Source organism: Marmota monax, unplaced genomic scaffold (genome assembly GCF_021218885.2).
Source record: "Marmota monax isolate L192 unplaced genomic scaffold, Marmota_monax_Labrador192_F-V1.1 WCK01_AAM20220418_F8-fsc00001, whole genome shotgun sequence".
NCBI classification, from domain to species: domain Eukaryota; kingdom Metazoa; phylum Chordata; class Mammalia; order Rodentia; family Sciuridae; genus Marmota; species Marmota monax.
Genome location: NW_026693777.1, coordinates 30,806,324 through 30,829,534, shown reverse-complemented (window position 1 = coordinate 30,829,534; position 23,211 = coordinate 30,806,324). Strand labels below are relative to the sequence as shown.

General features: G+C 39.1%; 1 protein-coding gene across 4 annotated transcripts in view; it reads left to right on the top strand.

Moving 5' to 3' along the window:
• Positions 1-23,211, top strand: part of Samd4a (sterile alpha motif domain containing 4A) — a 210,977-nt gene that overhangs the window by 5,472 nt on the left and 182,294 nt on the right. The window lies entirely within an intron of this gene.

Below are 23,211 nucleotides of genomic sequence, written 5' to 3'. Positions count from 1 at the left end.
TGGAAAACTGACTAACACAGTCCCTATGGATATGTGTGTGTGTGTGTGTGTGTGTGTGCGCGTGCGCGCGCATGCGTATATATTTTTCTTTTTCACTCCAGATGTGGTCATTGGATATTGGTCATGGTCATCTCTCTAAGATGAGGTTTGCTTTTAGCACCTCATAACTTTAGAAAGGGCCCCCCCTTTTTTTAGATCACAAATGGAGTAAAGTAGAAGAGGTTTTCCTGATGATATGAATAAGATCTTATTTGTAATTCTTTAATTCATTTATGCATTCAACAAACATTTTCTGACTGCCTACTATTTTTCTGGCTCAGTCTTATACAATGGGAATACAGAGGTATCTTACTGTATTTCATGACCTGGTACATGATATGTAACTCTCAGCGTTAAGTCAATAACTAGTATAATATCATAGGTGCATAAATATGGGATTAAATTAAAAGTATGGAGGAAAGAGTGCTGGGAGCATTGTGAATCTAGCAGCTAATTGCTGGGGGCAGGGGTCCAGAAGATGTGTTTGAGTAGAGTCTTGAAGGGTGAATAAAAGTTGGTTTAGTAGGTAAAGAGGATAGTAGAGAACAAGCAAGAAGATATTTTCCAAGCTGGAAAAAAAAATTTATAAAAAGCATTGATTTGTAAAAGGAACTGGTTTTGTGCAAGAAATGGTAAGTTCGGACTGGCTGAAAGAATATAGAGTGCTGAGTTCTAAAGAGCACCAATTAGAAGCAGAAGCAATGTGTGGACAGGACTTTTGCCAGCCAAGGAATTTAGAGTTAATCCCTCAGAGATGATAAAGAATGGAAGAAGACTTTAAGACAGGGGCCTGCTGCAAATGAAGATGAAGAGTTCAAAGATGAAAAGGGTGTGCGTGTGTGGTGCGTGGGTCATGTGGGTTATGCAGTGTTTGATGTGGGGGGGTGGATTAGGAGGTGTCTGTGTGTGGTAAGGGTAGTGTGTCATATATGGTACGTGTGAGGATTATGGTTTATGGGTGTGGGTGTGTATGCTGAGTGTTGTATTCACGTATTTGTATATTTTCGGGGAAGAGTTCTCCTGGTATGTGCATGGTTCTCAGAGAGGCAAAAATGGAGCAAGAGGCAAATGAGTTCAATTTCTGTTTTGGCCTCTGGTGGCATTGTCATGGGGCATCAGTGTACTGGGGCTGTGGGGAAGAAGGATTGAGAAGGAAAGAGAAGTATTGTTCAAGTGTCTGTGTATACCCACAGGAGCGCATAATTTATGGAAGATTCTTGGAGTATAGATTTTGAAATTCATCAGACTAGGCTGATTAATTTTTGAGCCTCAGTTTTCTCATCAGTAAAAATAATGTGTTTTTTTGGGAAAAAAAAAAAAAAAACCCTTGTTATGATCTGGAAGGTCCTTGTTAATGACCCAGCAAGGATCTATTTCATCCTTCAGGTTTAAGTTCACCACTCATTAATGTGGAATTGATATAAATGGTATTTTCCTAAATGGTCAGAAATCTTTTCATGTGAGGAATCTTGAAGAAGAGATTAGGGAGGACTTGGAACCCTAAAAAGATACTGCTGTGTTCTACCTACCATTTACCTTCATTGTTCTACTCTATCATGTTGGGTCCTTAAAAAAAAAAAAAAGCAGGCAGCCTGACCCAGTTTTCTCAAATAACTTGTCAACATTTTTTTTTTTCAGTTGGTGAATGTGAAAAGAAAAAAATCATTTGGTTGAATGAACTATATAGGGGCCCTCTATATGAAATCCTTTTCACTGAGGGTGCTATAATTTTCTCTGGGTTGGTCTGGGGCGACTGAGCAAGTTACTGATTGTGAATTGTAGCAGGTTATACACGTTCATACTCTTTGTTGTGAATTATTTGGATTTAGTTGTTTAGCTTAGTTGCTCAAGGGCTTCAGCCACTGAGTATGTGTTATAAACAGGCCTCATCAAAGCAAGTATGAGGCAGACAGACTTCACAACAGTCAGATTGGCTTGTTGATGGTTAAGTAAACAAGTGGGGGCAAACGGAGGTTGGGGGTGCTGAGAAGGAATTGAAAACTGCTCCATCTGTCTGCTGAGGGGTAATTCTGAAGAGACTTAACAACAGGAGATGAGGGATATACAGTGCTTCACCTTGAGGAGAAATTGGGGAGTTGTCTCCATTCATCAGTGAAGTCCTGTAAATCCAGTTGCTAGGGAAAGTGTAGGGTGCATAGAAATCTTTGTCTTATTGTAATCACCACTTTTTCATCCCTCCTAATCATTCCTTCTAAGGCCTGACTGAACTCATCCAATTCACATAGATTAAGATGCAGAATCAGACGTCTCCTCTGAGCTATTTTTTGCTTCTGTGGTAGCCTCCTGAGGCAGGATTCTCCCCAAGAAAGCAGAACTTTCAGAGTAGGAACCGAACATTCTTTTGGTTAGCTACTCAAGGTTTGGACCTTGCTCTGAAGGCAGCACCCTGAGAACCAGTTTGGGGTTCCCAAGAACTAACCTGTTTTTATGTAGGAGCCTGTGACTCCTTGGAACTCAGAAGTTGATTTCTGGCTTTTGTTCCCACTGCACATATCAACATTTTACTATAGTTTTCTGATTTTAGTTTATGAGGGGGAAAATATCAGATGGCTCTGTGGTTTCTTCTATGTGGTAGATATTACCATAATGATGGTACCTGGTGATCAGTATCCTGCAAAAAAAACCGTGGGGCTAAGTTCTTGAGTACATATATATTCACCAGATACCCCAACAGAGAGCTGGGTGCTCTGCCAAAGGGTGAAGTCAGTGTAATAATTCACCTCAAGGAGCTTACACTCAAGTTGTGGAGGTTAAACAAACACAGATGTAATGCTTAAACCATCAACAGTTGCTAAATGGTGTTGTTTTGATGAGAGAACCAAACTGGAGTCAAGTGAAAGGTCTCCCTTTCACTCATGGTGACTTGGGTTGTGCAAGAAGCTAAAGCAAGCCTGGCCCGGTGGTACATGCCTGTAATCCCAACAGCCTGGGAGGCTGAGGCAGGAGGATCATGAGTTCAAACCCAGCTTCAGCAAAAGTGAGGCACTTAGTGCCTCAGTGAGACCCTGTCTCTAATAAAATAGGGCTGGGGATGTGGCTCCCCTGAGTTCAATCCCCAGTATCCAAAAGAAAAAAAAAAAAAAGAAGAAGATGAACAGAAGATGTCAACCTGATTGTGGCATTTGAGACAAGTGCTTTAGGGCTCACAAGATTCTTGCCTTTTTAATACCAGTAATGCCAGTTTCACTTGGAAAACCATGCCTAGAGGGTACTCCATGCAAGTGTCATGTCAGAGGCAGGCTTCCTGGGCCTTCGAAGGATAAATATGAATAGGTTAGAGAGAGGGAAGCATGAAGCATATTGTCCACTAGGTATGATCTCTTGATGAATGGAGAAAGGAACATCCTTGAGTCAATCCAAACACATGATTTCTAACATTTAAAGGTAGGAAAACAAAACCTCTGGGCACTTAATATTTTCACCCCTCATAAGCATCCATAAACTTCTGAGACTTGGTTGTAGTTCTCTTGGTTCCTCCCAGTAGGATACTTTTGCAGGATACTTTGATTAGACTTGTGTTAAGCAATAACATCTAAAACACTTAAAGGAAAACATAAATATGTCAGACCAGTTCTTCTCAAAATTTAATGTGCATACAAATCACTTGGGGATCTTGTTCCTGAAAACTCTGATTAAGGAAGTCTGTGAGGAGGCCTGACCTGCAGTTGTAATAAGCTCCCAGGTGATGTTGATGCTGTGGGTCTGTGGATCTCACTTTGAGTGGAAAGAACCTCGACTGTTAGAGGTGACTTGGTGCGGTGGCTTTTAAGTCTTATGGATGTGGATCAGAAGGTTTTCATTTGTAAATGAAAACTTCCATGAAAGCTTGTGGGAAGCAGATGCCTGCAGTCTCCTCCTCCCAACCCCAACTTTCCAGGGAGGGTAGTTTGAAAATCTGTGGCTGAGCATGGTCCCCTGTCTGTGAGATGAAATACTGATTGACAAAGCCGTGGCCAGCAGATCTGGGATTAGAACTGGACTCTCCTCAGTTCAGTGCTCTTTCCACCATCTCAACTTCAATCTAATGTCACTAACCTATTAGAGTCTTCATTTAGGGTCAGGTTTGAAGCTGACTCAGATGGTAGTGTTAGGATGGGGTTCATTTCTCTTTTTCCCACTTGAATTTTCTGCTACAAGAAAGGTCATTTTCAGAGTTTCTTTTACAGTTTTAAGGCAGCTTTATATGCAAAGTGAACCATTCTTTGCTCTACTGACAACACCTGTTTGGAAGGTGGGGGGAAGAGAGGGACAGGACAGTGTGCTTCTGGTGACACTCTTCTGTCAGTCTTAACTGGTAATGTATACCAGACTCTCTCTGGCCTTGGAAAAACCCCACAGACTGCTTTATTCAAAGAGCATTTCTGTGATGCAAGTGTGTCTTAAAAATTGTCTTAAAAATCTTCTGAAGTGTTATATACATAAGGTCTGAGCTAGGCATGTTTTTTGTCTTTGTAGTGTGATCACTCATTACACTACTGAGCATTCTATATACTGCTTTGAGCAATAATTCACTTCCTGGTTCTTGGAACTATCTTTCACAGCTCCAACTGAGTCAGTGTTTGAGAACAGGAGAGTTGGACTCTGTCTCATTTCCCCTTGCTTTTTGGACATGTCCCTGCTGGAATTTCCAGGCATTCTAATGATTAGTGTCCCATGGCAAATGAGGCTCCTGGAAAGACATACTTATTTTTATATTTTAATTTTTTGCTGATGTTGTGGACTTTAAATTTGAGCTGGAAAGAGCAAGAATGTCAGTTCCAGAGGCCGGATGGGAGAGATATCTTCCCACTTCCCCAGCATACTCCCATAAAGTGCAATTATTGGAATTTCTGAAGCAGCCTATCCTGATCTGTCAGTACAATTTAAGTATCTGTGAGCAGCATAAATACATACGTAACATTGCCTCTGCTGCATACATTTCTGTGTATGTGCACTGAAGATGTCATTTTAACAGTTAAAATGTGTGACAAAAATGTCAATGTTAAAGCACTTTTGGATTTTTTGAAGAGGTAAAGGAATCAGCAGCATCCACCCCTCAAGATAAAGACTACTGTCTCAGTTCTAAAAGGGAAAAGGTGGGAGAAAGGAGGTTCTATACATTGGTGAGGTTAACATTGGTTCTGTGCAAGATCCCATAAGAGCATTTAAATAAGCTACCGTGCTTTGTGAGCGTTTGGATGATAAAATAGGAACCAGTATCAGTTTGCTAAGAATGGAAAGGATGGACCATGGTGAGCTAATGTCACTTCCTTTTTTTCTGGGGGAATGGGAAAGGAAGGGAGATAGCATTCATGGAGAGACTGCATGCTCTGGTAGATCACAGGAATTCTGCTGGGCATCGCATATCTAAGTTTCAGCAGAGCCTTGATAAACCCCCATTTCCTGATGAATCAAATGGAGAGAAGTAGGGCAGGTGAGTCTAGCTGTGTGGATTTAGAGTGGCTTTGGTGACTGACAGGCCTGACTCTGGTGGCTGTCAGCCTGAAGGGAGGTCTCTGGTGCTGTGCCTCAGGGCTCATGCATTCAACATCATTATTTGTGCTGATGGAGTGTGACTTAGCCTGGGGTCCCCAGGAGAGTGGAGCCTGAGGCAAGGGCTGGCTGTGCAGGTGGTTTATTTGGGACACAGATCCCACGCAATGGGAAAGGAAGCTAGGTAGAGAGAAACAGGGAAAGAGGGAGAACCAATACAGTGTGTCATCAAGCTGGTCACTGCTGTGGGTTAGAATAGGTGTTGTGGTTCAGCAATAACATGCATGAAAAGAACTTTTGGTTTTTAGTAGCCTTAGAACTTTGTATGAATGATGTTACCATGTGGTTGCCTCCCCCCCCCTCTCTTTTTTTTTTTGGTACCAGAGATTGAACACAGGGGTGCTTAACCACTGAGTCACATCCCTAGCCCTTCTTAATTTTTTATTTAGAGAAAGGGTTTTGCTAAGTTGCTTAGGGCCTCACTAAGTTGCTGAGGCTGGTTTTGAACCTGTGATCCTCCTGCCTTAGCCTCCCAAGCTGCTGGGATGCCAGGTGTGTGCCACAGTACCTGTCAGTTGCCCCCTGAAATCTGGAGGGCAGTTCCCAGTACACAGTTTGAAGAGATGGACAAATCAGGATGTGGTCAGAAGAGAGAGGCTGCCTGGTGGGGACACCTGGAGGCTAGGGTGAACTGAGAAGAAGACAACAGAGTACTGTCATGGGTTACTTGGGAAATTCCTTGGGCTTGGAGTCGAGGGGTTAAATTTTATATTTATGAGGCTGGCAGTGAGTAAAGCTACAGTTCATTTAGCTCAAAGTAAAGGAAAACTTTGCAATGATTAGAGCTTCCTGAACAATGGAAATATGCTAAAGAGGAGAGAGTGGCTTGGGTTTCATTTGTAGAAGATGAGCCTTTAACATTGGGCCAGGCATAAAATAGTACTTCTAAATAAGACTGGCTCCTGTTTATTGAGTACATATATTATCTTATTTATTCATTCCAGCAACTCCTTTAAGATGGGGTAGGAGCTGCTATTATTCTACTTGAAAACAAGCAGCCTGATTTCAGAGCAGTACACTGCCTCTCCATTGCAAAGATTAGTGCCTGTTTAGAAAAACAGCTGTGATATCTCAGGTGACTTCCAAAGTCCCTCTGACCCAATAATTCTATAACTTCTGTGAATAAGAAATAAAGATAGGAAAACAAAATTATTTGGAACAGAAGAGAAAGAGGTAATACAAGTGAATGAATGAAAAAGTGAATGAGGAAAGGTTGTAAGTCTTTAAATTATTTCTAGTATATTCCTCCTGTACTTCTTGGTTAGTCTGGGCCACAGATTTGTGGTTTTTTGTTTATGAAATACACCCATAGAGTAATTTTCAGTTCTTTTTTGAAGTTGACAGAGAGGTGAGTATAGGTCACTGTGAGAATAGGTACCACACTTAAGACCAGATGCAAGAATTTGAATTGAACCAGGTTGTTTTGTGTCACCCAGAAGCAGTGATCAGCTCTGAGTGTGTCAGTTATTTAGGTAACTCACAAACACAGTCTAGATCTCCAAATCTTTTTTATTTTCTTCAGGTAGTTCTAAGAATGACCAGAGGATATTCTTTATATGGTACAAGTTGCATATCCTTTATCTGAAATGCTTGAGACAGAATGTTCCAGATTTTGAAGTTGTTTTTTTTTTTTTAATTTTGAAATATTTGTGTAGGTTTTTCTGGTTGAGCAACTCTAGTCCAAAAGCTCCATATCCAAAATACACCAAAGTCTGAAACTTTTTGAGCACCAACAAGAGCATTTCAGAGTTTGAGTTTATGAATCAGGGATGCTCAACTTATAATAGCTTTTCTTATTTTGTCTTGTCTTTTCCTTTCTCATCTCTTCTCTTCCCCCTCTCTTTCCCTTCCCTTTTCCTTTCTTTTCTTCTCATCTTTTCTTTTTCCTTAGCTCTTTGTATGTGTCAAGCATTGTGCAGATAGCTACACATACATAATCCCTCTCCAATTATCGAATGAATGAATAAATAAGCAGAATTAGTGTTTGTGAAAAATCACATGTAATATATTACCATAGTTACATAAGGGGCTTATCACCCAGAGTCTTGCACATAGTAAGTACATAATAACTGATTTCTAAATTATATAAATTCCACAAAATATATAATATTTCCATTTTTTTCAGATGAGGAAACTTAGGCTTAGAGTGATTGGAAAAATGCTTAAGATCACCCCAGTGTGTGTCTGATTACCATGTTGAATCTTTGCCACCTCATGAATGCTGAGGATCTATTCCAGTTCTTAGGTAAATAAAAGTGTTAGCATTTTTTAAAAAAGAACTTAAGGATTGTTAATGGTAGGTTTAATCATTCATGCTAAAATTTTATATGTTTAACCTTGGAAGATTCTTTTCAGCTTGTCCATTTAAATATTCCTCTTACTTATTATATTTAATGCTATGTAGCTTGTTGGGGTTTGACTTCTTTTTCCACTGGATTAAAAAAAAATCACATGAAGGGTATTGATTCAAACATTTCCTTTAAGGAAAACTCATGGAATGGATGCTTCTGCTGCCTCTGCATGGATGAACTGGACTTGGGGAGGGAAGCAGGCTCCCTAATACCTAATGGCTCATGGCATCCTTGACTTTGACAAACTAGGAATCAATGTGCTGGGTCAGGATCTCCTTAGGACCTGGAACGGAGCAAAGCACCAACTTGAGGACTGTAAATTACAATGAGCTTTCCTATTGTTTGTAAATGGTGGACTATTTCTGAATATTAGTTTAGGAAAACATAATTTAAGATTGATCAAAACTAATTCCGCTTATTTCATTTTCTAGCAACATAAAACTAAGGAGGTAGAATAGACCCTAAGTACTGCAGCTCCTTTGTTGAAGATCAAAGAAGAATGAGGTGTGCTGAGGTCAGCTGTGGGCACCTGTTGGTAGGAGAAGGGCTGGTATTATATCCAGTCACTTCCTGACTGCTTGTGACCCAGATTTTGGTGTCTCATAACTTTCTCCTGGCTGACTCAACCAAGAGACTGGTTTTGAATGACTTTTTGTGCTGAGAATGAGAGATTCTCCACCTGCATTTCAAAGACTGCATTCATTAAAGTGCTGTCCTTAAAGTTCTTTCCAGGACCCCCCTCCTTTTGTTTCTTTATTCACAATAAAGCATGGATTTGTTTTTATTGGATGACAACCAGCACTCGTATTTTGAAATCGTGGGGAGTTACAGTGTAGGAAGTTTTGGCTTGATTTTAGCATGTTTAACCACAGTTCCAGTAATGTCCTCTTGGTTTATGCAGAATCTGACTCAGCCACTCTCAAGTTATCCTAGATCCCAGCCTGGGCTGGTTGTCATTCATGACTGCCTGCCACCTGTGGGAGGAGATTTCATTTATTCATTGCATAAGCAGTTTCTTACTGGATGTTTATTTGCACAGTGATGTGACCAACCAGGGGTCTTCTTGTCCCTTGTGCTCATCCTGAAAGTGTCCCTCGATCCTTCAGGGCTTGCTAGTTCATTGAATGTACCTTTGTGCAGCCCTAGAAGGTATTTATATTGTCCACTGTCTGACTACATTGTGTCCTAGTCATGTTTACCCTCCACCTCTCGATTTCATTCCTGAGACATAGGGGGTTTATGAAAGAAGGAATGAATGAATACAAAGAGATTTTCTCACAATTTAGGTGCCTAATCCCTAGCCCATAAAGGATAGGCACCTAGACTGTGAGAAAAATCTAAGCGCATAAAGATTCAATGGTATACAGGACACCACGAGAATCCACATGCTTTTTACTATGATGGGGGTGATAAAAGCTGATGAAATAGCTTTTAAGATGCTACTTTTCAGGCTCTTACAGAAGACCTGGGTTGAAGTCTCAGCATCATCTTTTACAGGTGTGTTACTTCTAAGAAGTATTTAAACTCTCTATGCCTCAGCTTTCTGGTCTGTGAAATGGAGTTTCCACTATGGAAGTCCCAAGGCTATTATCAGAATTATGTATGTGTAAGACTTTGTAAGCTCTATCATGTTATTAAAAAAAAAAAAGCAGGGTGTCATTATTCTCAAAGGACCAATTCAAACAATGGGATAAACATTTCAAGAATGTGGATGTTCAAAAGGTTCAGGAAAGATAACCATGGTTTCTTTTTCAGAGCTTTTGCTTAGCAGACCTGAAACAAATACATGGTTCTCTTGATGAATACCAACCACCCCTGGGCCTGGACCAAGGCCTGGATCTGATGATTCAATTGGGATTGTAAACTGTATGGTCTAAGGTCCCCGTGGATGGCCTGTCTGAAATTTGTCAGAGTTAAGTTCATTTCTACTTTTGTCCTTTTTAATTGATGAGATCATCAGGAATGCTTTTCAAGTTTGAAGGATTCAAATATCAGTGCAAAAGAATTTCTTTTGGGGAGAGCTACATAAAACATTGTGTTATGACCACCATATCCCTGCCTGTGAATATTTCAGTATGATTGTACAAGGAGTCATTTAACACACACCATAGGAATCCTATGCATTAATTGGTGGTTTGGATTCTTTAGAAATTTGTGATAATTTTTAAAAATTTATTTTAAAAAGGCAACCCTTTATAAAAGTTGTTATCCAGCCTAAAACCCTTTAGTGTGGAATTTTAGAGTATTTTTGTAAATCTTAGCTAAGCAAGAAAACAATCATGTTTTGCTTGTTATTCTCAAATATTATTTCCCCTTCTACCTTTTATCTAACAAGTGTTGGTCAGAAAAGGAGAATGGTTTCTTGTCATTGTTCTTTGTTTTTGTTGTTTTTAGCAAAACCTCTCAAATTTTCACATTTTCTCTTTGTGACAGAATAAGCTGTGTTAGCACATTTTCCAGATTATTGTGATATTTGCAGATGATACTGAAATTCTGAGTGATAAGGTCAAACTGGAGTCTTGTATGATTCTGCTATTAAGCTGCTGCTGGGTGATGTAGAAATAATTGTGCTGTGTGTGTTTAGTTCACAACATTTTTGACAGGAATAATTTCGACAAGAATTGCTGCTCTTTTACCTTCTCGTTGAGACCAGAAAACTCCTAAGTAAGAATAGGAGTTGTTGGGGTATTTGATCGAACCCCTTAAGAGTTTACATAGTGAGTGGTGTTCATCAGCTGTTCAGCCCTTGAATAGGGCAGATATGTCTGTATGAGACAAAGGAGGAAGTGCATTGCTGTCCCCCAGCTCCCACACTGCCTCTGCACATCACCAGCTCAGCGCTCAGCATGCTGGATTGAAACGACCATGTGATAGAGGAACCAATTCAGAATACAGGGAACTGCAGAAATGGGACAACCAAATGCAGGTTGGGGTTCTGGATTGGATCCTGGGCTTGGAAACAATTGCCATAAAGGACAGTATTGAGACAACTGGTCTTTATGTTACGGCATAATGTTATAGCAATGAAAAACTTCCTTATGTTACAGTTATACCTTGGTCACACCAGGAAATGCCCTTATGAATAGGAGATGCATGTTGAAGGAGTGGAGGGATGAGGTGTTCACAACTCTGCAATGGTTGTATGTTAAGGTGATACAGACTCAGAACTGGTAATCTTGCTGAAAATTGTGTCATTAATTTAACTTTCATATAGGTTAAAAGATTGTTTATGAAAAATGAAAGATTTTAGCATTTAGTTATCTTTTTAGAGATCTTGCATGGGAATGTTGGCTCCAGGAGGGCAAGATGGTGTTTTATCACCTTTGTGTGGGGTTGGCCAGAAAAATTATACGCCCCTTGCTCTTACCAGTTACTCTTGAGCTGCAGAGGAGGGGCATACTAATACCATTTAAACTAAAACAGGTGTTCATGGTGTATCTTCAAATGTAACTGGAAGTCCTGTGTTTTTCTTTGCCAAACCTGGTAACCCTGTTCCGAAGCAGCAGTAACCCTAGTACCTGCAGAATGACTGGCACTGAGGAGGTGTTCGTCATGTGGAATGAGTGACATGCTTGTTGAGGGTTCTGGTCTGTGCTTTCCTGTTAGATAACACCCATTGTTTCTGGGCATGAGCAAGGACTTGACCTGCAGTTGGATTTGATCTTCTGCTTGTCCTTCTCCTTTGATTGATCTTTTTTTTTTTCTTTGAGCTGATTTGAACTTTCTCTATTTCTCTGTAGTTGGTGGAGTCAGCTCGGTTACATTTCATACTAAGTTCCCCACATCCTGACACTCCTTGACAGTTTTAAGATCTTCTTCCAACACACTTGAGTAGAATGGATACTAGAATCTATTTTGACAGCTGTTGAAAATCTAGGCTGTTGTTACAGGAGGTTAAAGAGGTTATTTGTAACACTGTTATTATTCAAGGAACCTTTTGAAAAGGTGTGCACCGCAGTGTTCAGGCAAATAGTATTTTATAGGATTTAAATGACTTTGGTTTTCACAGTTAAATCATCGTGCTCTTAAGAATGGTACACCTAGTAATATTTTCCATTAATTTCCCCTACCAATGTAGTAATAGTACATTACTATTATCTCAATTGCCCCTGTCTTCTAAAAGACAAGTGTAGAGTCTTTACAGCCAGTCTATTGCCAGTTGTCCCATTGATAACCTTCCCTTTAAAAGTGACCTTGGGAAATTTCATAAGAAATGATATTTATAGTATTTTTTTGTCATTGATGTTGAGCTGTTAAAAGAAGTTTTGGTGCATGTAACAGGTGGCTTCAGTTGGCCTCCTTACACTGAAATTTGATTCAAATAAGTGCTGCATTATTTTACCATTGGAATTGTGATTATGTGCTAGACTGACCTCATTTTTGGCAAATTGCACTTCAGTTTGGGGTTTAGAGTGTGGTGTCTTGCACGTGCAGGAGTAGGAGCTCTTTACAGCTAAGACATAGCAGCTGAGGGCTATAACATCCACGGTCTTCTTTCGGCAACAAGGAAATTGTATCAGAGGAGCTGTTGTCTACTGGGTTTTAAGTTAGGGGCAACTGTTCAGATTAACTCTTTAGACTTGAATTTTCTTTGATCTCAGGCCCAAAGCACTAAAGAGGGCTCTGTCAAGTTCATTATTAGTATAGTGCTTAACACATAGTAGGCACTCCAAATAAAGTGCTTTCAATAGAATGAGCTAAATAATTATGTTTGGGTTATTATTTTTAAGTATTATTTAATTACTTGCAATAGAAGACTTTTCAGCTATTGCCCTTTACCAAATTGCTTGGCAACACAATTAACATGTTTTCTGATTAAAATAAATGTTCTGATCTAAGTTTACACTTGATAGGATTTTAACATAAAGAAGTAGAAGCATTAATTGGGTGAAGTGGAGTTTGGCACATAAGCTATCTCTGATAAGTTTTTTAAAATATACTGTCTCCTGTGACTGAACGAATTTATCAAATTGTGCCAATCAGGCCCTAGCAAATTGGACAGAAAAATCTTTAAAAAGACAACATTCTTATAAGAATAGTTACATAAATTATACAAATCCCACAGAATTGATTTTGTTCCCACTTTACAGATGAGGAAACCTGGGTTCGGAGTGGTTGAAAATGTGCCTAGGGTCACTGATGTTTCTGATCCCACATTGAATCTTTTCCAGAAAGATAAAAAAAGGAGAGAATATCACATAAATTATAACACCTAAAGTTCAATTTTTCATTTTCTCAAATATATTTAGAACTCTTTTTTATCATACATATACAAATAATTTTTACACACATGCATAAATAGCGTATGAACATATTGTACAGTGGTGTGTGTGTACGTGCTGTTTTGTGAAAATATATATATCTCAACTGTCTTTCCATCCTGAATATGTCATTAGCATTTTAAAAATTATAATCATAATCATAACTTCTTTTACACTAGTATTTTAAATGACTGTGTAGCAATACTCTTCCACGGCTGGGCCTGAACATTCAGCTTGTTTCCAGTCTTTTACGGTGTCATCCTAAACATCCTTGCACGGATGGTCATTGCCTCAGAACATAAGCCTAGAGGTGTAATTTCTGGATCTTACATCCTGAAAATTTTGCAAATGTAGCATGTTAACCAGATCATCCTTCTGAGAGGTTGGGTCAGTGAATGCTTGCTTGCCTGAACTTTTATGGATGTTACTTCCTGTCCTCTTTTCTACAACAGGTTTTTTTTTTTTTTTAATGGCAATCTTGTTGATTTGATAGAGTCTCGCTTCGTTGATGGTACTTTTTTCATATATTTATGGTACAGTTATATTTTTTCTTGAGAGAGAGAGAGAATTTTTTAATATTTATTTTTTAGTTTTCGGCAGACACAACATCTTTGTATGTGGTGCTGAGGATCGAACCCGGGCCGCACACATGCCAGGCAAGGGCGCTACCACTTGAGCCACATGCCCAACTTGGTACAGTTATATTTTGTGTCCTTTTCTTCTGCCTCCTTTTGTATTATACCAATTGTTTTTTTTTTCTATCAGTTTATCAGCATTCTTTGTTGTACACATGGTTTCTTACACCATTTTGGTATAGTGTGATTTGATGTCTGGAAGTTTTAAACTTTTCTGTAGTCTTGATAGGAAAAAGATTTTTGAGTGCAAGGGATGTTTCTATCAAAACTCTATTTTCGGTGGCTGGGGTTGCGGCTCAGTGGTAGAATGCTTGCCTAGCACATGTGAGACACTGGGTTCAATCCTTAGCACCACATAAAAATAAAGATATTGTATCCACCTAAGACAAAAAAATATTTTAAAAAAAGTTTATTTTCGGGCTGGGGTTGTGGCTCAGTGGTAGAGTGCTTGCCTAGCATATGTAAGGTACTGGGTTTGATTCTCAGCACCACATATAAATAAATAAAATAAAGGTACATTGACAACTAAAAAAATTTTTTAAGAAAGTTTATTTTCTCACCCTGTGTGGTATTATTGTTTTCTAGAAGAAAGGAAAGGTAACTACTCAATTTTAGTTTAATCCTCTCAGAAGAGTGTTAGGTTATTATAATTTATATACAGGCCTGGTGGTGCATATCTGTAATCCCAGTGACTCAGGAGACTGAGGCAGGAGGATCACAAGATCAAGGCCAGCCTCCGCAATGTAATGAGACCCCATCTCAAAAACTTAGGCTGGGGCTATAGCTCTGTGGTAGACTGCCCCTGAGTTCAATCCCTAGTACCACCCCCCCCCCAAAAAAAAATTATAAACTTCTTTCTTTTTTTTTTTTTTTTTTTTGGTACTGGAGAATCAAACCCAGGGGCACTTTACCACTGAGCTATATCCCCAGCTCTTTTTTAATTTTTTATTTTGAGACACAGTCTCAATAAGTTGCTGAGAGTCTCATTAAGTTGCTGAGGCTGGCCTTGAACTTGCAGCCCTCCTGTCTTGGCCTCCCAAGTCTCTGTGATTATAGGTGTGTGCTACCCAGCCTATAAATTTATATATTGAGATGGTCATGTTTTTGTATTTACATTGTCTATTTGAACAATATGCCAAAAAGTCCAAATTAGTATTTTTATCCTATAAAGTTTTCATTTTGGAATTTAGTTTACTTTATATCAATTTGAGACACATCAGAGATGGGATAAGAGTTAATTGGACCAATGATTCACTGTGTGTGAAGTTTTCAAAAACAGAGTAATTTACATACTCTTCTATCAGTACTGCCTAGGGGTGGGGATGGAAACAATGGGTCACTAAAAGCTGATGTTCTCTGGATCACACCTACTGGGTCAGAAAGCCTCCTGTGCTCACTCCACTGTGCCTGAATTTTATAGCCATATGGTATGGATGCTTTGGTTGGAATTTCCATGTTGGCATTTTTTTGGTCCATTCTGCATCAATTTGTATGACCAATGTAAGTAGCAAGACTCAAGTAGTAAGCAGAATTATTTAATGGGCCAAAGGATGCTAACATCAATTAGAGCCAGCATATATGTCCTTCCAGGACAGAATAAGGTGGTGTGTATCATTCATTCATTCATTTTTATTTTTTGCTCATTCAGAACTATATTTTTTATTAAAAAAAAGAACACATACAGTATTAAAAGTTGAGGATCCAGCTGTGTACAAGATATAGCTCCGCAATACAAAAGTAAAGTCGATTGCTTTGATTTATTTTGCATGATTTGTTAATTGTGATGTCTTCACTCTCATTTTTACATAAGGCAGGGGTTCCCTACAATGCGCTGCTCTTACTCTAGATGTATGCATGGCTCATGTCTTCACATCCTCCAGCTCATATGTCTGTTTCTCAGGAAAACCTAACTGACCATCCTATCCAAGCCCCTTATCCTGAATTATTTCATTATTGGTTTTCTTCCCCACACAACATATAACATTACATATCCATTTCTCATGTGAACCTTCCACTAAAATGCAAGGTCCATGAAAGGAGGATGTTGTGGGCTTGTTGACTGGTTTTTTTCTCCAGCATCAGAAATAGAATGCGGAGTATAGTACATATGCCTTAAGTATTTATTGAATGAACTCAGTGAATATCTGCACGCTCATGATGTGGCCACTAGCACTGTGTGTGGTAGTAAGTCCCATAAGAAAAACAAAGCAATGTAAAGGAACAGACAGTTCTTGAAAATGCCTAAAAATGGCCTGGGTTATAGGAAGCCAGAAGATACTGATGAGATGACTTCCGTCTTCTCTCTCCTGAGTGCCTTTGTGTCCTCCTCTCTTCTCTCACTCCTGGCTGGTCATGGCCACTCTGACAGATGTGCAGAGTCTTTCTGAAGAGTGACATTATATTCTTTTTTTTTTTTTTCTGGCAACAGATTAATGGATAATTTGTTTTTTTTTTATTGAGAAAAATAATTTTTATAATTTTAATATTTTTTGATAATTCATGTTATTTTACATTTATTTTAATTACAATTATACAATTATATAAAATTGTGAATTATAAAAATACATTTTTCTAATGGTAGGAAAATAGCGTTTCTTCAATAACACATGAAATTAGAAAGCCTTACTATATTATTATTTTTTTTTTATTGGTTGTTCAAAACATTATAAAGCTCTTGACATATCATATTTCATACATTAGATTCAAGTTGGTTATGAACTCCCAATTTTACCCCAAATACAGATTGCAGAATCACATCGGTTACACATCCACATTTTTACATAATGCCCTATTAGTAACTGTTGTATTCTGCTACCTTTCCTATCCTCTACCATCCCCCCTCCCTCCCCTCCCATCTTCTCTCTCTACCCCATCCACTGTAATTCATATCTCTCCTTGTTTATTTTCCCATTCCCCTCACAACCTCTTATATGTAATTTTGTATAACAATGAGGGTCTCCCTCCATTACCATGCAATTTCCCTTTTCTCTCCCTTTCCATCCCACCTCATGTATCTGTTTAATGTTAATCTTTTCTTCCTGCTCTTCCTCCCTGCTCTGTTCTTAGTTGCTCTCATTATATCAAAGAAGACATTTGGTATTTGTTTTTTAGGGATTGGCTAGCTTCACTACGCATAATCTGCTCTAGTGCCATCCATTTCCCTGCAAATTCCATGATTTTGTCATTTTTTAGTGCTGCGTAATACTCCATGGTGTATAAATGCCACATTTTTTTTATCCATTCATCTATTGAAGGGCATCTGGGTTGGTTCCACAGTCTAGCGATTGTGAATTGTGCTGCTATGAACATCGATGTAGCAGTATCCCTGTAGAAACAATAAAAGAGGTAAATAGGGAGCCTACATCATGGGAACAAATTTTTACTCCTCACACTTCAGATAGAGCCCTAATATCCAGAGTATACAAACAACTCAAAAAATTAAACAATAAGAAAACAAATAACCCAATCAACAAATGGGCCAAAGACCTGAACAGACACTTCTCAGAGGAGGACATACAATCAATCAACAAGTACGTGAAAAAATGCTCACCATCTCTAGCAGTCAGAGAAATGCAAATCAAAACCACCCTAAGATACCATCTCACTCCAGTAAGATTGGCAGCCATTATGAAGTCAAACAACAACAAGTGCTGGAGAGGATGTGGGGAAAAGGGTACTCTTGTACATTGCTGGTGGGACTGCAAACTGGTGCGGCCAATCTGGAAAGCAGTATGGAGATTCCTGGGAATGGAACCACCATTTGACCCAGCTATTGCCCTTCTTGGACTTTTCCCTGAAGACCTTAAAAGAGCGTGACATTATATTCTTTACATCACTGTCCCCACTCAAATGTGGGCAACTTGTGGGCTTTGTCTTTCCTAGACTAGCAAGTAGCTGCTTTCCAACAGCTGGCCCCTCCCTCAAGTAGCCAAAGCCTGCCCCAGGTTTTGAGAAACAGGTGAACATCTGTAAATGTTCAAGGGCACCTTATCATTTTTTTTTTCTGTTTCAACAATAAACATTCTGATCTTAAGTTCTCTGAGAAATGCATCATAGAAGGACTTAAAAGATTGAAGAATTAGAGTTCCTTATCTTAGGCCTTGTCTTCCCCTCAAGTTGCTGTAATAGTTTGTCACTCAGGCCTTCCAAGATCTTGGTAATTGTCTCTCAAAGTAGCACCCAAAGAGGATGGATGAGGGGCTGGCTCCACGACTGATTTTTAGCACAGGATGATGTGGGTTCCCAGTATCCTGCAACACATGAGACAGTTTCACACACGAGAAATCTTCTTGCCAGAATGCCACTAGTGCCCCCACCGAAAAATGCTGAGTCCAGCTCTATCCCAGGGCTCTCAGCAAGACTGGTCCTTGTCTCTAGGGAGGACTTCAGAAATTCGTGGGTGTATTTTTGGTTTTTACAGTATCAAGGAGTGGCTTGCTATGAGAATTTAGTGGGTGGGGCCAGGAATGCTAGATGTCCCACAGTGTCCAGGGCGACTTTCCTGCCTCCCACTGGACTTTCAATTGTCCACTAGGCAAGAGGGAAGTCAAAGCCCTATTGATAATCATCAGAGCCTAGAACTTACTTTGTAAGCAAAAGATACTTTTTGCACAACTTAAATGGAGGAAACCTTTATTTTATTCTGTTTTGTTTGAGACTTTTTACCTACATTGTTTACATTGTCATCACTACTCGTGGTGTTGAAATTGACATGTTGGTCAGTGTGTACATGATGGCCTTCATAGTGACAGTAGCTTAGGGCAAGGATCTGACCACTTTGTGAGGTCTTCTAAAGATCTTGTCCCTGAACATTTACATATTATAATGTGAACAATATCTTCATGAGTTGTTTCCTTTTTATTTCATCTTTATATTACAACTAGGTCATTACATTGATTTATTAAAACTATATGCTGATTGGGTTATATTAGCTGTGGTTTTCATCTCAGAATGGTGAAGGGGCATGAAGTCTGATGGGGTTGAAAACCTTTGCCTCTGATGTAACTTTGCAGCCCTATTTCTCACTGCTCTTCTCCGAGATCTCCGTTCCAACAAAAGTAACTCATTACGTGTGTTCTCTTTGTGTCCTCCATGTATGCTTTCAACTAAGGTACTCTTCTGCCTCCAAGTTCCGCCATCTCCCCATTTCACATCCCACCCATCATCAGAGCCCACCGCCTTGTGAGGTCAGCATCTGCCACAGCTCTGTGACTTTCTGTTTCTTCACAACTGTCCCAGCACTTATATGAATGCCTCATTCCACACTTAGCTACAGCCTGTAGCTTGAGGAACCTTTTCAAGATCAAGCTGTCTCTTCAAATAGCTTCGAAGCTCCTTCGACATGGTAATCTTGTCTTCCGTTTCTCCCAGGCAGAATCTACAAACTCTTTATCTACATCAGACTCCTCATGCATTGGACCCATGGTCCTGCCTCTCATTTTGCTAATCCCCAAAGTGAACATTTTCATCTTAAGACATTTTTAAGTACAGAGAAGTAAAAGAAGAAAACTAATGTCATCACTGATCCTGCCCCAGAGCCACTCTCTGCCTGGCATGCCAGGGTATTTCCTTCCATGATGCCTTCTCTGTATTTATACTTGTTTTTAACAAAATGAGAATCATGTACTTTATAGGCTTTGCATTTTGCTTCTTCCTACACATTTCACTTGATGCTATAGTATGAGCATTTACCATGTCACTATTAGACTATTGTAAAGCATGTTTATATTAAAAAGTAGAATGATATAATAAAACATTCAATTCCAACATTCAGCAATTATCAATATTCTGTCATTTTGAATATGGGGTTTGTGATGGATGTATACCATTCCATTGCTTGGATGATACCTAATTTATCTATACCTAATTTATCTCTGTTATTGAAAATTGGGATGATTTCTAGTTTTCTATATAAATAGATGTTGGAGTTTTTGTCCTTCTGGTCATAATTATTGTTCTTGCTTCCCGGATAACTTAAGTAATTTCTTCATAATTAAGTAATTCTTGATTACCATTAGCTTCACATTCTAGGATTGTTGTTGTTGTTGTATTTCTAGTCTCATTGTAATTTTTCTTTTCTCCATTTATCAAGTATTTCCTATATCAGTCAGAATGCATCTCACATGAATTCTGATAACAAGTGATGTTTTTCTGTCCATTTTTAAAGAGAAGATACAACTGAAAACTGGCAATGTAAGAAGATGGTATTTACCACCTTCTGGATTATATAAGGGGAATGCAGGAGGAAATGACTTTAGGAGAAATAATTTCTTATAAATTATCATCTTTGCCCTATGGGAAATTATTAATAGAACGCTTAAATTTTGATTATAATTTTGGGGGGTATTACTGGGGATTGAATTCAGGGGCACTCGACCACTGGGCCACATCCCAGCCCTATTTTGTATTTTATTGGAGGGAGGGTCTCACTGAGTTGCTTACCATCTCGCTTTTGCTGAGGCTGGCTTTGAACTTGTGATCCTCCTGCCTCAGCCTCCTGAGCTGCTGGGATTATAGACATGTGCCACTGTTCCCAGCTAAATGGTCCACTTTTAAAGGCAGGAATAGTGACCATCTAAACTAAAGTGTGCTTGGAACCAACGAGCATCAGTGTTTTTCTCTAGCTGATTTAACTTTCCATTTTAACAGTATGTTTAGTATTTAAAGTACCACAGCCTTTTTAGGCCAGGAGGCCCTGCGAGCAGCAGCTCCTGAGGTGGTTTCCTAGACCTGGCTGATGTGCTGGGAGGAGGCAGGGTGGAGTCAAGAGGAGGTGGGATCGCTGGTGCTAGTGGGAAGGAAGCAAGGATGACCATTGTTCTTTGGGATTTCTCCTGCAGTATCTGCCCAAATCTCCAGACCAGATCATACGTAGGAAGATGACTCATGAGGCTCCCCATTCAAAGAAAACGTCTTTGTTTTTTCTATGACACAAATAAAATGTGGTTACTCTATTTAAAAGATTTTCAGAGATTTATGATAGAGACCTATGACACAGAAAGTAAGCCTACCCTCCCCGGCCCTCTTCACTGGAGGAGCAAGGGTAACAGTCTGTGTAGACTCACCTTGGTTTTTGGGGCATGCCTTTATAAGCGTATATTATTTGCATAACTTATAGAACAAAAACTACTTCTTAAATTGCTAGTGTTAATTAGATAATCAGTGAGTTTTCAGACCTTTGAAGTACATAGACCACATATGGTTCTCCTGGAAGAGGTAAGATGATTAGTACAAATAACAGGACAGGGCTTGTTAGGTATGAAAAACTGTAGCAGAGGAAGAGCATAAAAAAAGGAAGGAGCCAAAATCCGATTTTTTATTATTATTCAGAGGTTAAATTTTTATCATTGAATCAGATTTAATTGGTAGTTGTACTTTTCCCCTGGGGAACACATTAAAATAGTTGCTATGACAAGATGACTAAATCATGAATGAATTTAAAATATTAAACTAGTCTCAGTCATACAAACATACCAGCAACTTGTTGGAGTTTAATTTTTGCAGTGGAATTTAAGAGACAGGAATGTGCATTGCTAACATATGACTTTTTTCTTTTATTTTGGGGAGAATTACAAATAATGCATTTCATAAGGCCTGTTTCCAGTTTAGGGCCAACTATGAATGATTAATTACATTGTTACTCATAACAGGAATTTGAATAATGAAGACAGTTAAATTGAAATTCTCCTCCTTCCTTCATTCAGAAAATACCTATTCTGTGCCATGAGCTAAACTCAGCAATGGGAATGCATACAAACTTGTGTAATTTGCTGCCATTCTTTGGTGTTTGCAAATATTTTTCCATCTGTCTAGAATACTTTCCTTTCTTCCACATGGCAACTCCCGCTCATCTTTGAGGTCCCACCACAAAGGAAACTCCTGATATCTTGCTATTTTAGCTCTATAGATGGTCTCAGCAATCCCTCATTAATGTTCTTCTCACACTTGAAAACATCTCCCCTAGAGCATTGTCTCATTGTCGTCAAGTGTATGGTTGCATAGAGGGTGAATTCCTTGAAGTTGAGTCTTCTTTTCTTCACAGCTAAATATATATTTGTTGAATAAATGATTAAATGAACTTTAAAAAAATCTAGTAAGGTTGGAAATCTTTACATTCTTAATTATAATACAAGGAACCAAAGGGCACTTTTGAGAGAAGAGGGTCACTCTAGTGTCCTTAATATAGATTTTTTAATATATGACACTTGAACATTTAGATACTTAGCTTAAGCAGGACACTAAAAAGTATTTAGTGAAGTTAACTTGGGTTTGGGGGGAGCTTCAATATATCTTTTTTTTTTTTTTTTTGAGATGGGATCTCACTATGTTGCTCTGGCTGGCATTAAACTTTTAATCCCCCTGCCTCAGGCTCCTGAGTAGCTAGAATTACAGGCATGTACAACCACATCTGGGTAATATAACATATCTTAATGGCACATTTTATTCAAAATTATAAAAAATTATTACCCTATTGATGTGGGTATTTGAAGAAAATAGAAGAAAAGGATCTCTGTGTTTTTAATGGGAGGGTATTGATTTTTGCCTTTCGTGTTTCAAGAGTGGGACTGCCACTCTAAGGATCTTAGTGAATCAGAAGTGAGGGTTAGAAATTGGAGTTCATGAAAGGGTCAAGAAATAGTATTTTTTCAACTAGGAAAAATAGAAGCAAGATAGCCTTACTATTGGATCTCTTTCCTTTATGGAGTTGAAGACAGGTCTGAAAGAAGGGATCTTGGTCATGTCGATTTGTATGGTAACTAGATCATGGAATGTGGCATGGAAGACATTAGTCAGGTCCTGGCAGGAAAGTGTAATGTCTCCACAGCAGTAAATGCAAAGACTTAAATAAAAGGCAGGGTTCAGGAAAATCACCAAGAGCTGGCAAAGCATCCTAGAGTTAACAACAGCAGACAGCCATTACTAGTCTTGGTAAAAAAAAAAAAAAAAAAAAAAAAAAAAACATGGAAAGGGAGAATCTACTGAAACCTTGTAAAAGTTTAGCTGAAGGAAAGAACCATGTTTCCTAGTTGCACAGCCTCAGACAGAAGATTGCAGCCACTGTTGAAGCAGCCTGTAGGGAGGGAGTATAAACACCCAACCCTTCTCTCTTCCCTGCTTCAGTTGCCTGCTTCAGCTGCCTACCTTTGGATTACCAAATAAGCCCCGCAGAGCAGGAATCCTAGGGTACAGCGGGTAAGAAGGGTGGAGAATGGATCTGGAAAGGCAAAAGGAGAATATCCATTCAGCGGGGGAGGTCTTCAGATTCAGACAAGTAGCCTCCCTGTGCACAGCACTCCTGTGGTCATCTGCAGGGTTAACTGGGATGCCTCACTTGCTAGGATGCTATTGCTTGTAGATAGAACTCTGAATCAG